We start from the raw sequence: 16,643 nt of genomic DNA, 5'->3' as shown, positions 1-16,643 counted from the left end.
ATTATTCTTCTTGGCCCCATGTGAAATAGAAGGCAATAGGACCTCCTTGTGGGCCATGCAGTTTTCTGACTTTGGTTGCTCTACTTTTTCTGGCAATAAAACTCCCTCAAACTTAATAGACTTGCAGTCTATTTTATTTCAATCAGCTGTATGTGCCAGTATCCATATTTTCATTTATTTATAAGTGTGCTTTCTTACAGTGTTCTATTTCTTATCTTTGACACATATATTCCTACATCCTCACTCCCTTTAATATCAGATAAATTGAGTCTATTAGATGTCACTGGGAAGAACACATACTCTAGCTATTTACTGAGTTACTTTGTATAAATGATCAATTTGCTGGATACCACCCTCTTAATTTGCTTTTTGCTTTGAAGTTCTTAATCCATTTCTCAGGACAGTAGAGGCTGTGTAGCATCGCCATTACTCTGAGGAGAAAACAGTCAGTAGCAGGGTGCAAAAATGCAGAGCAATAAAACCTTTAACTTGGAGAAGTAAGACCATACTCCAAGGAAGCAGCAGCAGCAGCACCACCAGCAGCACCACCAGCAGCAACAGCAGCAGCCACCACTGCCACCAATACCTGCAAATGGGCAAAAAGCCAGCAGCCAAAATGAAGGGTTGACCATTGACCTGAAGAATTTTAGGAAACCAGGAGAGGAGACCTTCACCCAATGTAGCCAACTCTTTGTGGGCAATCTTCCTCCCGATATCACTGAGGAGGAGATGAGGAAAGTATTTGAGAAATATGGGAAAGCAGGCAAAGTCTTCATTCATAAGGATAAGGGCTTTGGCTTTATCCGCTTGGAAATATAAACCCTAGCGGAGATTGCCAAAGTAGAATTGGACAACATGCCACTTTGTGGAAAGCAGCTGCATGTGTGCTTTGCCTGCCATAGTGCATCCTTACAGTCCAAAACTTTCCTCAGTATGTTTCCAGTGAACTGCTGGAGGAAACCTTTTCTGTGTTTGGCCAGGTGGGGAGGGCTGTAGTCATCGTGGATGATCGAGGAAGGCCCTCAGGAAAAGGCATTGTTGAATTCCCAGGGAACTCAACAGAAAGCTCTGAACAGGTGCAGGGAAGACTCCTTCCTGCTAACCACATTTCCTCAGCCTGTGACTGTGGAGCCCATGGACCAGTTGGATGATGAAGAGGGACTTCCAGAGAAACTGGTTATTAGCAGTTTCACAGGTAGCAAGAGCAGTCATCCAGATTGGCTCCTTTGAGTATGAGTATGCCATGCACTGGAAGGCACTGATTGAGATGGAGAAGCAGCAGCAGGACCAAGTGGACCGCAACATCAAGGAAGCTCATGAGAAGCTGGAGGTGGAGATGGAGGCTGCTCGCCATGAGCACCAGGTCATGCTAATGAGACAGGATTTGATGAGGTGTCAAGAAGAACTTAGGAGGATGGAAGAGCTGCACAACCAAGAGTGCAGAAACGAAAGCAACTGGAGCGCAGGCAGGAGGAGGAGTGAGCAGGCACCAAGAGGAAGAGATGTGGCAGCAACAGGAAGAAATGATGCAGCAACAGCAGGAAGATTCAAGGGAACATTCCCTGATGCAAGAGAACAGGAGATACGGATGGGCCAGATGGCTATGGGAGGTTCTATGGGCATGAACAATAGAGGTGCCATGCCCCCTGCTCCAGTGCCAGATGGTACCCCAGCTCCTCCAGGACCTGCCACTATCGTGCCAGATGGGACCTTGGGATTGACCCCACCAGCAACTGAATGCTTTGGCCTGGCTGCTACAATGGAAGGAATTGGGGCAATTGGTGGAACCCCTCCTGCATTCAACCGTGCAGCTCCTGGAGCTGGATTTGCTCCAAACAAACGTTGCCGACACTAATAAAAATTTCAATGTCTTGTTTCCCAAAAACCCTTAAAAGCAGGACCCTTTTTGGACTAGCCAGAATTCTGCCCTGGGAAAGTGTTAGGGATTCCTCCCAGTAGTTAGGTCTTCCTTGCCTGTACTACTCTGAGGGAGTTTACTGGAGGCTGAGGGCAAGGGAGGGGCGATATTTAACAAATCAGTTCTGTGTGGTATATCGTTTAACTAATTGATTCTGTGTGGTGCATTCCTGAAGTCTCATGTGATTGTTGAGGGTCTTGGGGGGTGGAACCATGGCAAAATGGATCCAGTTAGAGCCCCCATTAATCTTGGTCATTCCATTCTTGTCCATCCTGTTCTTTTTACTTTCTCATTCTTATATCCTCTAACCCCATAGACACTGCCGCATACACCACAAAAACAAACATTCCCCCCCAGTGACCTTAGCCCCATTCCATTCACTCACAGATGGGAATTCAGGCAAATGTCCACAGAGGTCACAGAAAACATATGATTCTGTTATATCCCATATATTACCCCTTCATGTCCTAAGGAAGACCTTTCTCTTAGAGATTTTCATTTTAGTGTACCTTTAAAAAATCCTGTGTTAAGTTGCCTCCATCTTTTTTTTTTTTTTGGGGGGGGTAAGGACAACCCAGGTATGGCCCTTTTATCTCTATGATGCTGTTCACAGCTTTTCTTGATGGGCCTAGTACAATCTTGGGAACAGGATAGCTGTATGCTACAGGTCAGACAGTAGCTCTGAGCCTTTCCTATCTTAGATAGTTATGCTGTGCATTTTTTAAAATTGGTGTACCATGTTTGATTTGTCCCTCATGTCTTTGGAGTTTTCCTGAGAAATGGAACAGTAATGCAGCATCAACTTATTAAAATACGTTTTAAGCCTTAAAAAAAAAAACTGTTCTTAATCCATCCAGTGGTTTTCACAGTTATAAGGAACACTCCTTTAATTTGACCTTTGCTTCAAGGCTGAGTTATAATTAGCCTTTGTTGCTCAAAGATTTTATTATATTTAGCTTTGACATTTTGGGATGGTGAGGAAGTTTTCTTTTCCATCTCTGAAAGTTCATGAATTTTCATATTCTCTCTACTCCCTTTTATTCCTGTTCATAATCATACAAATTCTTTCTTCAACTCAGGAAATGGTCAAATGCAGCTAAGTACCAACACTCCCTCATCAAGTTTGTTTTCCAACTTCTTTCCTTAGAGCCACATATAACTTTATTAGGCACCTGATATGTTTCCCAACTTAGGGCAGATGACTTTTTACCAAACATCTTGGCATTACATGTTGCTCATCTTCAATACAGATTTTCCTCATTGCTTTAAGTACCAGTGCTTGTTTCTGTTGGGATTAAGTATATTGTTATATGAACAACCCCAACTTTTCAGAAAGAATCAAGATTTCATCCTCATTCTGGGTTACAGGCTGTTGAAGGTTCAACAGGAATAGTCTAGTCACTGGTCACAGCAGCAAGGGGACAGAGAATGGATACTCTAACTCAAATACTTCTTCTTGGAAGTAACACTTCATCCATATTTCATTGATCAAAGTTAAATTCATGGCCAAGGCTAATTTCCAGTAGGCAAGGAGGTACAGGCTCCCAACATTCCCCAGAGGAGAGGAGAATCATACATACTAAGGAGTAGCATTACTTTCTGCAACAAAATACAAAGTTGTTATCTTTAGTCTCTTCTAAAACAATAATAAGGGCATTAGAAAACATTAAATCTGATTTTCTGAACTTTTATACCTCCCAGGGTATTTAAAAAATATTCTCCCAAATTAGATATTATTTTAATGTCATTTTCTACAGTCAGTGTTTCTTTAGATTCATTCATATATTTACCACTTATTTTCCCACATCACATTTTCTTATTAAATTCAGTTTCTTTTTGTGTGTGTGACATAAAGCCTTTAGAGTCCTTCAACTGAGTCTATTAGTAGAAAATTATTTTTGTTTGTCTGAAAAAGTTATATTTCACCTCTTTTCTTCTACGTGAGAATTCTCTTGGGTACTCTATACTAGGCTTTCTTTTCAGATTTTTGAAGGTGTGATTCCTCTGTCCTATGGCCAGTACCATTGTTGTTGAGAATTCAGTGTTTGTAAAACTGCCATTATTTTGTATCTAATCATCTTTCTTTCTAGCTTCTTTTACAGTCTTCTTTTCTTTGTTCTGCTGTAAACGCACTATGATGTGTCTCAGTGTGGAAGTCTAATTTATCCAGCTAGGGATTTGGAAATCTTAATCTGAGAGTTCGTCTTTTTTTTAATCTGAGAGCTCTTATCTTTCATCAGTTTGGAAAACTTGGAGACTGTATCTCCAAGAATATTCCTTTTACAATTCTGCCTTGAAATTCTGATTAGATATAAGATAGGTCCTCTTACTCTAATGTCTGGGGATTTTTCACCTACCTTGTAGTATTTATTTTTTGTCTTTTACTCTACTTTGGTCTTGGATAATTTCTCTTACTTTCTTGTTAGGATACCTATATGCATATAAGGATACCTATATGCATATAAAAACTATCCAAGTGTTTAAATTATTTTGCTACGTGAGCATGGAACTAGATCTATAGTTTACCATACTGTCAAGTATGGAATTGAATTTTCCTTTTTTTTTTTTTTTGCTTTCTTATTTGCTACTTGTATTTTTTAATTCTTTTTTAATTCTGTTACTTTTAAACAGGTACACTCAAAAGGCCATTAAGAGAACTGGTGTTTGTTTATGACCCTTTAAACTACAATGACCTATCACTGACCTCCATCCCATATGTAGAATTTTCAGCATTTTCTATTCCAGGCAGTTACCTTAGTCCTTCCCTATTTTGTCCATTTCCTTGTTTTTACTTCTTACTTGAATCCAGAGTATACTCAGGTTCTGACCTTTGTCTTTATATTTCATTTTAAACCCAAAGTTGATCTTTTAGACATGAATACAAATTTAGCCTTCTGAGTTTTTATATCTTCATACTTCCTAGAATTTGTCTTGGTTCACATCATTGCCCTTTCTGCTTTTTTACTGTCATAACTGAACTGTTAGACTTGGCTAGATCCTGCAGGAAGCATCCTACTCTGTTATTAGCCACCTGACTTGTACCCTGGAAAAGTGTGTCCCTATTCAAAAAAGAACAGTCAGGAAGGAAAAGATAGTTCCACCTCTGACCACTCTTCTGACAGTGATCAAACTTGGGTATTTAAACCAAATATACTCTAAGATTTTGTGTTTTACTATTGGCTGGGTTGGTATTAATATGATGGCATATCTCATGTTCCAGGTATTGATTTGTTGACCTCATGTTTGGCAAGTGTTTTCTACTTTTCCTGGGTGGCTTGTTCATAGGTTTTTTTATTCACACAGATTTTTTGGGCTTTAGAGTTGTGGTTCATTTCAGTGTTCCAAACATGGCATCTAGTTCCAAGGAAACATCTTCCTTTGGTGTGCACATTTTCATCTCTAAATAAAGTACTGTGGACAGAGGAATGCATTGTTCTCAGCCAGGTTGGTATCATGTGAAAACTCCCAAATCCAGGAACGGGTTCAGCTTTATGCAGGCCAAAAACCTTAGAGTGGAAAGAAGTCATGCATGGTACTCTTATCAGAATAAGAAAAGATGAGGGGGTCTGGGTGGCTCAGTGGGTTAACCGCCTGCCTTTGGCTCAGGTCATGATCACAGGGTCCTGGAATCAAGTACCACATCTGGCTCCCTGATCAGTGGGGAGTCTGCTTCTCCCTCTGTTCCTCCCCCGACTTGTTCTCTCTCTCATATAAATACAATCTTCAAAAAAAAAAAGAATAAGAAAATATGGATGCAGAACAAAAAGAAAGAAAGAAAGAAAGAAAGAAAGAAAGAAAGAAAGAAAGAAAGAAAGAAAGAAACCCAGATGTTTACTACCATTTATTACTTGTGGGTTGGGCAAAGTCTGACTACAAAAAGATATGTAGAAAGACCCTCCACTCCTTGAGCTTTCTTTTCCTATGCCTTTGAATAAGTGATTGTATCTCTTAATTCTCTCCTTTGCTTTGTAGTTTAGACAGGCAGCCTGGACCTTGAGTACCTGAAGGGTAGCCAGGTAGCACCTGTTCCCTATAAACCTAGCAGAGTTTCCACTTCTTCACAAGCTGAATTCCATTCCTTGGGATCATCCATTCTCTAGGTCACCACAAGGTACAGAGGGCCTAAGCAATGGTGAGTATAAAGACGAGACTTAAGGAAGGGTACTTGAAGTAATGAACACTGGGTGTTGTATACAACTGATGAATCACTGAATTCTACCCCAAAATTAGTAATACAGTATGTGTTAATTGAATTGAATTTAAATAATGAAGAAGAAGAAGAAGGAGAAGGAGAAGGAGAAGGAGAAGGAGAAGGAGAAGGAGAAGAATTAGGTGAACTAGCAAATTGGTTAGTTCAAGCCTACCTTGGTTCAACTTACCAATTCTACCACATGGGGGCAATAGGAAGCAAGAAAGAAGAAGCTACACACAAGACCTCTCAATACACCATGGCTACCAAACAGTAACTGGCCCCCCCAAATCCCAGAATTTGACAAAATATTAGCAACTCCTCCTCAGGATTGGGATGACTTAGGGAAGAACAGGAAGGGAGTGTGAAAGAATGAAATAAAGATTTTTTTCAACTTCAATATAAATTTTTCCAATTATTTTTCTAAGCATAGGGGATAATGTTGTTTAGTAATTTTTACTTAAGAGTATATTTTTCATGTCCTTAAATATCTGATAGCACATAATTTTCAATTTTTGGATAAATTTCCAGTCAGAGGATATAATATACCGGGACACGTGGGTGGCTCAGTGGTTGAGTGTCTGCCTTATGCCCAGGGCATGATCCTGGAGTCCTAGGATGGAGTCCCCCATCGGGCTCCCTGATGGAGTCTGCTTCTCCCTCTGCCTCTGTCTCTGCCTGTCTCCTCTCTCTCTCTGTCTCTCATGAATAAATAAATAAAATCTTTAAAAAACCAAGGATATAATATACCTGACCAAACCACTATTTTTGGATAGTTGAGGTATTTCCAGATTTTATTTTTTCTTTTCTATTTTATTTAAGATTTTTTGTTGTTGTTGTTGTTGTTTATTTATTCATGAGGGACACAGAGAGAGGCAGAGACACAGGCAGAAGGAGGAGCAGACTCCTTGCAGGGAGGCTGATGTGGGACTGGATCCTGGGCCCCGGGATCACTCCCTGAGTTGAAGGCAGACGCTCAGACACAGAGCCACTCAAGTGTCCCTATGTCCAGATTTTCTGTAGTATAAATAATAATGGTGTAATTAATTTATGTAGGTTTAAATCATTATAAAAATTCTAGTTATTTCCTCTGTACAAATTATATACATGAAAATGCTGGGTTAAAATGAATATAGATTTTTGAGGCTAAATATTGCTAAACTCTTCAGGAAGCGTATACCAATTTATACTCCACAAATAACATATTAGTTATTTATTTCTCTGTCTTTACCATGCCAACACTTGGTGACTTTTAAAATCTTTGCCAAGTTGATTCTCTGTTTATTCCTATTTTATTTATTTATTTATTTATTTATTTATTTATTTATTTATTTATTTATGAGAGGCAGAGAGAGAGAAAAGAGGGAGAGAGGCAGAGGGAGAAGCAGGCTCCATGCAGGAAGGCGAATGGGAGACTCGATCCCGGGACTCCAGGATCACACCCTGGGCCAAAGGCAGGCGCTAAACCACTGAGCCACCCAGGGACCCCTTATTCCTATTTCTTAAATAGTAATGAGGTGAATATTTCATTTTATTAGCATTATGACATTTTATTTATTTATTTATTTATTTATTTATTTTTATTATTTATTGCTTTTTAAATTTATTTTTTTGAATATTCCATGAGTATCTTTGATTCAGATATACTTAGTCTTTCTGTCATTTCGGTCTGGTTTGGTTATGTTCACCCCTGTCAATTCCCAGGACAAGAAAGCACTGGCAAAAAACAAAGTAATTTGTATCATTGTGTTTTTGTAAAAGTACTTACATTTCTGATATTGCATTTTGTTTAGGCTCTCCTTCCCTCTCCCACATCATTAACCTTCCCCAGTCTCCACCCCACCATCAATTTCCCCATCACAGGGCTGCTCCTTTAAAGAGTTTGCCAAGACATCTAGATCCGCCCCATTCAGAGTCCTCACGACAGGAAATTGAGCCCAGCACTCTGCTACCTGATAAAGTGTACTTTTCTGACCTTTTCTGATCTTTTGGTTTGTGATTCACAGGCTTTCACTCAGTTTCCTGTGCAGCCTGTTCTGATGAACTCACCACAGAGTCACTTTCACTATCACTGGATCCATCATATTAAAATAGTACTTCAGAGCTGGGTGAGACCTTGAGGAAGAAGAGAAGAGAAAGAAGAATGAGCAGAAAGGAGAGGGGAGGGAGAGGCAAAAACCCTGATGCTTGATGGGAAAAATTTAACTGGACTGCCCTGGAAGTAGACTCCACTTACTTTTGGATCAAACACCGTGTTCTATCTAGTGTATTGACAGCTGGAGTAGATTTTTTTTTTTTTTAACATTTTTTCCTCTTTATGACAAAGTTGTTTTTAGGAATACTCATGAAATGAAGTAAATAATAATGGCCAGGAAAAAATGTAAACAGTGAACATTTTCTTTTATTCGATGTCATAATACGTCATGTCAGTAAAAGTAAATAAAGTAAAAATTCCATTTCAAAAAAGGAAAAAAGAATAGAACTTTTCTTTTATTGAATTTCCCATATGTGATCATACGCCTGAAAAAGCTTTACTTTTTTTAAAAAAAGTTTTTATTTATTTATTTATTTATTTATTTATTTATTTGAGAGAGCGCGAACAGGGGAGAGGGGGCAGAGACAGAGAGAGAGGGCGAAGCAGACTCCCCACTGAGCAGTGAGCCCAATGCAGGGCTAGATCCCAGGACCCCGGGATCATGACCTGAGCCAAAGTCAGATGCTTACGTAACTCAGCTACCTAGACACCCCCTGAAAAAGTTTTAAAAGTTAAAATATATAGCGCAGTACAAAAGAGAAGGAGTAGTGGTTAACACTTGTTAAATGCGTATATTATATATAAATTGCCAAATTGGAAAGCTAGCAATTCTATTTCAAAAGAAAATAATAAGGAAGATTTACATTTTGGACAGTTTGGCCAAAAAGATACCTGGAATAATCCTTTCAGATAGAAATAATTAAAATGATAAATAAAATATTTTTTTTTAAAAGAATTGTTGACAGTAGTTGTGGGGAGACCATTGAGAAGCCATAAAATAGAAAAGAAAAACTCTGGTCCAGCATGTGAAGAGCCTGGAAGTTTCATTTTGTCCCAACAAGAAGGAAGAAGCTGAACAAAAAGCTGAACAAACTTCTCTTAGATTCATTAGAGAAATGAGAGGTTGTGTGTATTGGGGGAGGGGGAGGGGGGCAGAAGGTATGTGGGGAACTCCCTGTCCTGGATGCTCAATTTTGCTGTGAACTTAAAACTACTCTGAAAAAAAGTATATTAAACATTTTCTATTTAAAGCTTTTCTGAGTTGAGACAAGTTAAAGGATTCACAAGGCCAAAAATAATGCTAGAAGGAACTCCCAAGAAGTAAGAGAGAACCCAGGTCTGCTTTCCTCCTAATGGTTTCTCCTAATCCCTGGAGATTTTAATCTTTAGGGGCTTGAATGCCTGTATTATGCAAGGGAATAGGAGGTAACGTCTTGGACCTCAGAAGTCTAACAGAAGATCTCTTCATAAAGCCAGACCCCAAAGGGAAAATGAGAAACAAACCTGTTAAAAGAAGAGAGATGGGATAATCTCAAACTTGTAACAAAGGAGAGGTGGGTAATCTCCCATAAAAAGTTATAAAAACAGGCATGCCCAAAGTAGATTTGAGGCCAAATTCATACAATCTGTGTGACCCCTAGCAATCTCTAAAAACTTCCAGTAGAGAATTTAAAGTCATCCAGGTTGGTATAGTGCCCCTTAGACAACTAATAGAGACTAAAGCAAATCTTTGCAGGAATGCAACTTCAACCAAATCCCAGAGCATTCTTAAAGATTCCAAAGTAAATGAATGAATGAATAAATGAATGAATGAACAAACTAATGAGCAAATAAACAGCTCCTGGAAAAATAGATCATAGAGCAGAAATAAGGCCCCGTAAGTGACAGCCAAAGAAACAACTATAGTATTAGGCCCCCAATGACTTAAAATATTCAAGTTGTCATGTATAGATTATAATGTAAGCATGCTTATTATATTTCAAGAAATTTTTAAAAGATTAAAATATGTTTAAAGAATAAAAGAATTTGAAGAGAAACTCCACTAAGACTTGGAAAATAACCAGCAAGAATTTCTAGAAATGAAAAACATGATAATTAGACTGATAAAATTCAGTGGAGCAAGTTAGAACAGTTTAGAGAAAACTGGTGTACTGAAGTATACATTCAAAAAACTTACTCAAAAAACCCCCCAAAAACAAAAACAAAAAACTTATTCAGAACTCTAGTTATCCAGAAAATGGAAAAATGAAAAATATTAGACAAGAAAGCTACAGCTACAAGTTCTAACAAGCATCTACACAAAGGCTAATATGGAAATAGCAGAGAAAAAGAAAGAGACAATCTTCAAAGAAGTAATGACAGGGAATTTTTCAGATTTTATGAGAAACACAAAACCCAATGCATCACAAGTAGAATAAATAAAAGAAAGCTTATACCTTGACAAATCATGGTGAAACTGTAGACAATAAAGAAAAAGATAACCTTTAGAACAAGCAGAGAGAAACAACTCAAAATATTTGAGGACATGGATATATATCAAATGTTGCACTCCAAATTTGGTGAATTAAAATTTCTTTCAAATTCACATGAAACTTATATGAAAATTAACCATACTACCACATTCTCCAACCACAATACAATTTAGCTGGAATATTTTAAATATAACAAAAACACCACGTATTTAGATATTTTAGAATTTACATACATACTTCTAAACAACTCATTAGTCAAAGAAGTCATGATGGTAATAAAAATATTTAGAAATAAATTATAATGGTAATATATGCAGTAAAGAGTCTGATTCCATTGGTAATGTTCGCTGACAATTTGCAGGCCCCACCAAACCTTCCCTTCTGTTTAACTCCTGGGCAAACAGATAAGAAAACTTGGATGTTCCCTCCCTCCTCTGGTACTAATAAGACATTGAAGCCACATAAGCTCCAGTCTACAAGAGGAAGCTCTTACCTCAACCCCACCCCTTAACTACCATAAAATCCCACGCCAGTTGCCCCTTCCTGCTCTCTCCAGCCATCTTTGGAGCACCTTTGAGGCTTGTCTTACTCCCCAGAAAACCTGATTATATGAGTAATAAACCTTTTCATATTCTCTTAGTACATGTGTGGTGTCATCAGTCTCAACATCAAAACCAAATTTAGTTTTGCATCCCTTCACTGTAGGGGGCTACATGTTTGGTACTACATATCAAAGCTTTCTATGTAAGTAGTGCTGGGCTTACAGGGATATTTATAGTCTTAAAAGATACATATATTGGAAAAGAAGAAAGGTTGGCAATTAATAAGCTAAGTATCCAATTTAAGAAGTTAGGGGGAACTCCTGCCTGGGTGGCTCAGTCAGTTAAGCATTTATTTGCCTTTGTCTGGGGTCATGATCCCAGGGTCCTGGGATCAAGCCCTGTGTGAGGCTCCCTGCTCAGTGGAGAGTTTGCTTCTCCATCTCCCCCTGTAGCTGCATTGATTGTGCCCTCTCTCTCTGTCAAATAAATAAATAAAATCTTTTAAAAAATAATAAGTTAGGAAAATAATTGAGAACAATCCCAAAGAAAGGCTGAATGGTGAGGCACTGGGATACCTGGGTGGCTCCATGGTTGAGCCTTTGGCTCACGTTGTGATCCCGGGGTCCTGGGATCGAGTCACACATCAGGCTCACCCAAGGGAACCTGCTTCTCCTCTGCCTATGTCTCTGGCTCTCTCTCTGTATCCCTTATGAATAAATAAATAAAATATTTTTTAAAAATGGAGAGGTACCTGGTGGCTCAGTCCTAAGTATCTGCCTTCAGCTCCGGTCATGATCTCAGGGTGCTGGGATTGAGCCCCAGGTCTGGGGCTTCTTCTCCCTCTCCCTTTGTTCTCTCTCTGCTCATGCTCCTTCTCTCTCAAATAAATAAATAAAATCTTTAAAAAAAAAAAGGCAGAGTGGAGGAAATTAATAAATAAATATAATAAATGAATATAGAATTGAAAGACTCCTCAAAGGTTAAAAACTGGTCATTCAAAAAGACTTATAAAACAAGTAACTCTTAGGGCCCCTGGCTGGCTCAGTTGGGGGAATATGTGACTCTTGAGCTCAGGGTTGTGAGTTCAAACCTTATGTTGGCTGTGGAGATTACTTAAAAATCTTAAAAAAAAAAAAAGAAGAAGAAAAGAAAAGATAACTCTTTAGGAAGATTACTGGGGAAAAAAGAGAATAAACAAAATAAGAAATTAAAAAACTATAACTACAGGGATCAAAAAGACAACAAAATGAAAACTTTTTGATAGCACATTGGAAAACTTAGATGAAATTAATGAAGTCCTAGAAAATTTAATTTACCAAAATTGACTTCAGAATAAATAGAAAACTTGAGTAGTCTAAAAATGATAAGAAAACAGAATGAGGGATCCCTGGGTGGCGCAGTGGTTTAGCGCCTGCCTTTGGCCCAGGGCGCGATCCTGGAGACCCGGGATCGAATCCCATATCGGGCTCCTGGTGCATGGAGCCTGCTTCTCCCTCTGCCTATGTCTCTGCGCCTCTCTCTCTCTCTATCTCTCTCTCTGTGTGACTATCATAAATGAATAAAAATTAAAAAAAAAAAAAAAAAAAAAAACAAAAAAACAGAATGAGTAGATAATTTCCAGTTCACATAAAATGGTATAGATTTGTTTCTCCCAGTTCCTTCCACTAAGTACAACTATATACTCTGGAAATAACACAAAAGGTAACTGAAAGAGAACTCTAAAATGTTGTAAAAAGAAAGCAAACTGGTTTGGAATCTCAAGACCCAGCAGCAGGAGCATTTTATATACATCTCACTTAACAAAAGAAAGCAACTCAGACCCAGTATTTCCCAACACCCAGCTTAGCAACAGAAAGTGGCCTAGGTTGGCTCATTCACCACTTCCCATCCCCCCTTCTGATATCAGACATAAAAACACTGCCAAGTGAGCCTGGCATCACTGGCAAGGAGCCCTGCTAATGATTAGTGTTTAGGAATAGTTCTTTTCTGGACCTGAGATTCACATCCTCCATCAAGAGATACTGGGACAGCTGAGCAGTACTAGACCCCTGGCCCCCATCACAATATGCATCCCAAGTAGGAGAGCCTCTCTCCTTGTGGGTCTGAGACTCCTCTCTTCTAGTCAGAGACACTAGAGAGTCCACATAACATGAACAGGAGAGACACTATCACAACAGTAGCAAGGCATGGCAAGCCTTTTTTCTCCATGGGCCTGAGATTTCCCTTTTCCATCCAGAGACACTAGGGTGGCCAGGATGGAGCGTGGGAGGAGACGTGATCAACAAGAGAAACCCCAATACAACAAACTGCTCAGCTAAGGAAGCTTCTTTGTCTCTGCAGACCTAAGATTCCCTTCTCATTGCTGGAGGACACTAGGTGGTACAGGCTGCAGAAATCCTTCTGTTTTCTCAGGCAGCGACAGCTGGAACATGTTGGGAACCCTAGTGTCAACTGATAAAGAAAATAGACCAAAATAATAACATAATGGCTCTGAAAATTAAACTGTGATTGGAACTACATCCCACAAAAGTCGGGTAGAACTTTCACTCTAAACCTAAACAAGGTAAATGCCTGCTAAAATAAGGCTTAAATAGGAACCAGGATTTTTTTTTAACATAATAGCCAAAATTTCCAGGTATAATTGAAAATCATGCATCATACCAAGAACCAAGAAAATCACAACTTCAGTGAGGAAAGACGATCATCTAATACCAATATGGAAATGAATCAGATGTTGGAATTATCTGACAAGGATTTTTAAAGAGGCCATTGTAAAATGCTTTAACAATCATTATGAATTCTTTCCAAACAAGAAAAAAATCAGAGCAAAGAAATAGAAGTCATTAAAAAAGAAACATTGAAATTATAGAACTGAAAAATGCAATAAAATAATTCTTTTATATTGCTAGATTAAATAGTAGAATGGAGATGACAGAGGATAGAAGCAGTGAACTGAAGCACAAAACAATAGAATTTACCCAGTATGACAGAAGGTAAAACAGACTGAGAGAAAAAGAATAGAGCCTCAGGGGTTCAGGGACCTCTGCAACAATGTAAACATTCATATTGTCAGAGTCCCCGAGGAATAGGAGAGAGAGTGGGACAGAAAGAGTATTCAAATAAACAGCAGCTGAAAAATGTCTCAAATTTGGCAAAAGACACAAACCTACATATTCAAGAAGCTGAGCAAATCCCAAACAAAGAAAATCCAACGAGGTCTACTCCAGCACACAGCATAATTAAACTTCTAGAAACTGAATAAAAAGAAAAAAAAGTCATGAAAATATAGAGAAATTGTTACAAAATCCAAGTTCAACTTCCTATCACTCAAAAAGCTAATACTCAAGGATGAGTTTTTTTTTTAATTTTTTATTTATTTATGATAGTCACAGAGAGAGAGAGAGAGAGAGGCGCAGAGACACAGGCAGAGGAAGAAGCAGGCTCCATGCACCGGGAGCCCGATGTGGGACTCCAGATCCCGGGTCTCCAGGATCGCGCCCTGGGCCAAAGGCAGGCGCCAAACCGCTGCGCCACCCAGGGATCCCTCAAGGGTGAGTTTTGATTGGAAATGAATATGGGCTTTATTCAGGAGGCCGGCCACTTGGGAAAAAGACAGACTTTTGTCCTAAGGCCAGCTCCAAGGTTTCTGCCTGGCTCAGGGGTTTTTAAAGGAGTTTAGGGCAGTTAATCAGTAAAGGGAGTGCAGTGATCCATAACATTTCTTGATTATGTGCAGACTCAGTGCCAGTGACAGACATTATCTCAGTGCTTGGAGGTTGTGCAAGGAGGTCTGGTTTCTTGGTGTCTGGGGCAGTTGGGGAAGGGTGTGGTACAAGATAATTTGGTGATATGCAGAAGGACTCTGTTCTTTTGTAGGAAAGAATGCATGATCTATAGATATACAAAGAAAGGTTTAGTTAATTACGGGGGCTAAGGGTGCCTGCTTGAAAACCACTAGGTTGGCCAGAGGGGCCAAAGTGGCTTCAGTATAATGCATTATCTATAAAGAACACTAATTCCAATGACAGCAGATGCTTCATAAAAAACACGCAGGCCCAGAAGGAAGTGATGAATTTTTCAAGTGGTGAAAGAACAGAACTGTCAACCATGAATTCTATGTCTTGTGAAACTACTCGTCAGGAATGAAGAGGAAATAAAGACACTCTCAAGGAAGGAAAACTGTAAGAATTTGCCTCTAGCAGAACTACCCTTAAAGATTAGCTAAAGGAATTTCTTCAAGGACATAAGAAATAATAATAATAAAGGAATCTTGGACATCAGGAAGGAAGAAAGAACAATAGAAAGTGTGTAAATATGGGTACATATAGTAGACTGTACTCTTCATGAGTTTTAGAAATCATATTTGATGACTGGAGCAAAATTGTAACGCCATCTGATACGTAAGACAATGATAATTGAAAGTGGAGAAGGTAAAGGGACCTAAAGAGAAGTAGTTTCCAAACTTCACTTGAAATGCTCAAATGTTGATACCAGTAGAACATAATAAGTCACATATTTATACTGAGAGCAACCACTATGAAAAGTACACAAAAAGACACACTCAAACTCACTATAAATAAGATTGAGTCCTAAAAAGTGTTCAAATAACCCACAGAAATGCAACAAAAGGAAACAAATGAATGAAAACTAGAGAAAACAGAAACGAAAAATAAAATTGCAGACTTAAGCATTAACTATAATCACCTTAAATGTAAATGGTCTAAATACACCAATGAAAAGACAGAGATAAGTGGAATGGATAAATAAAAATGACTCAAAAATATGCTGTGTACAAGAAATTCATTTCAAATTCAATGAAAGAGATAGATTGAAAATAAAAGGACTGAAAAAGATTTGTCTTGCACATATTGATCTAAAACCAGGTGTGGCTACATTAATATCTGATAAATTTGATTTCAAAGCAAAGAATATTACTAGAAACAAAGAGGAATATTTTTTAATAATAAATTTATTTTTTATTGGTGTTCAATTTGCCAACATACAGAATAACACCCAATGCTCATCCCGTCAAGTGCCCCCCTAAGTGCCCGTCACCCATTCACCCCCACCCCCCGCCTTCCTCCCCTTCCACCACCCCTAGTTCGTTTCCCAGAGTTAGGAGTCTTTATGTTCTGTCTCCCTTTCTGATATTTCCTACCCATTTCTTCTCCCTTCCCTTCTATTCCCTTTCACTATTATTTATATTCCCCAAATAAATGAGAACATATAATGTTTGTCCTTCTCCGATTGACTTACTTCACTCAGCATAATACCCTCCAGTTCCATCCACGTTGAAGTAAATGGTGGGTATTTGTCATTTCTAATGGCTGAGTAATATTCCATTGTATACATAAACCACATCTTCTTTATCCATTCATCTTTTGATGGACACCGAGGCTCCTTCCACAGTTTGGCTATTGTGGACATTGCTGCTAGAAACATCGGGGTGCAGGTGTCCCGGCGTTTCATTGCATCTGTATCTTTGGGG

The 16,643-nt window shown here is 38.7% G+C and overlaps 1 pseudogene; it reads left to right on the top strand.

Annotated features, from left to right (window-relative positions):
- Positions 1–465: 465 nt before the first annotated feature.
- Positions 466–1,855, top strand: LOC144320135 (non-POU domain-containing octamer-binding protein pseudogene; annotated as a pseudogene).
- The last annotated feature ends 14,788 nt before the right edge of the window (positions 1,856–16,643 follow it).

This window comes from Canis aureus, chromosome 9, assembly GCF_053574225.1.
Source record: "Canis aureus isolate CA01 chromosome 9, VMU_Caureus_v.1.0, whole genome shotgun sequence".
In the NCBI taxonomy this organism is placed as follows: domain Eukaryota; kingdom Metazoa; phylum Chordata; class Mammalia; order Carnivora; family Canidae; genus Canis; species Canis aureus.
This window is presented reverse-complemented; position numbering and strand designations above follow the sequence as displayed.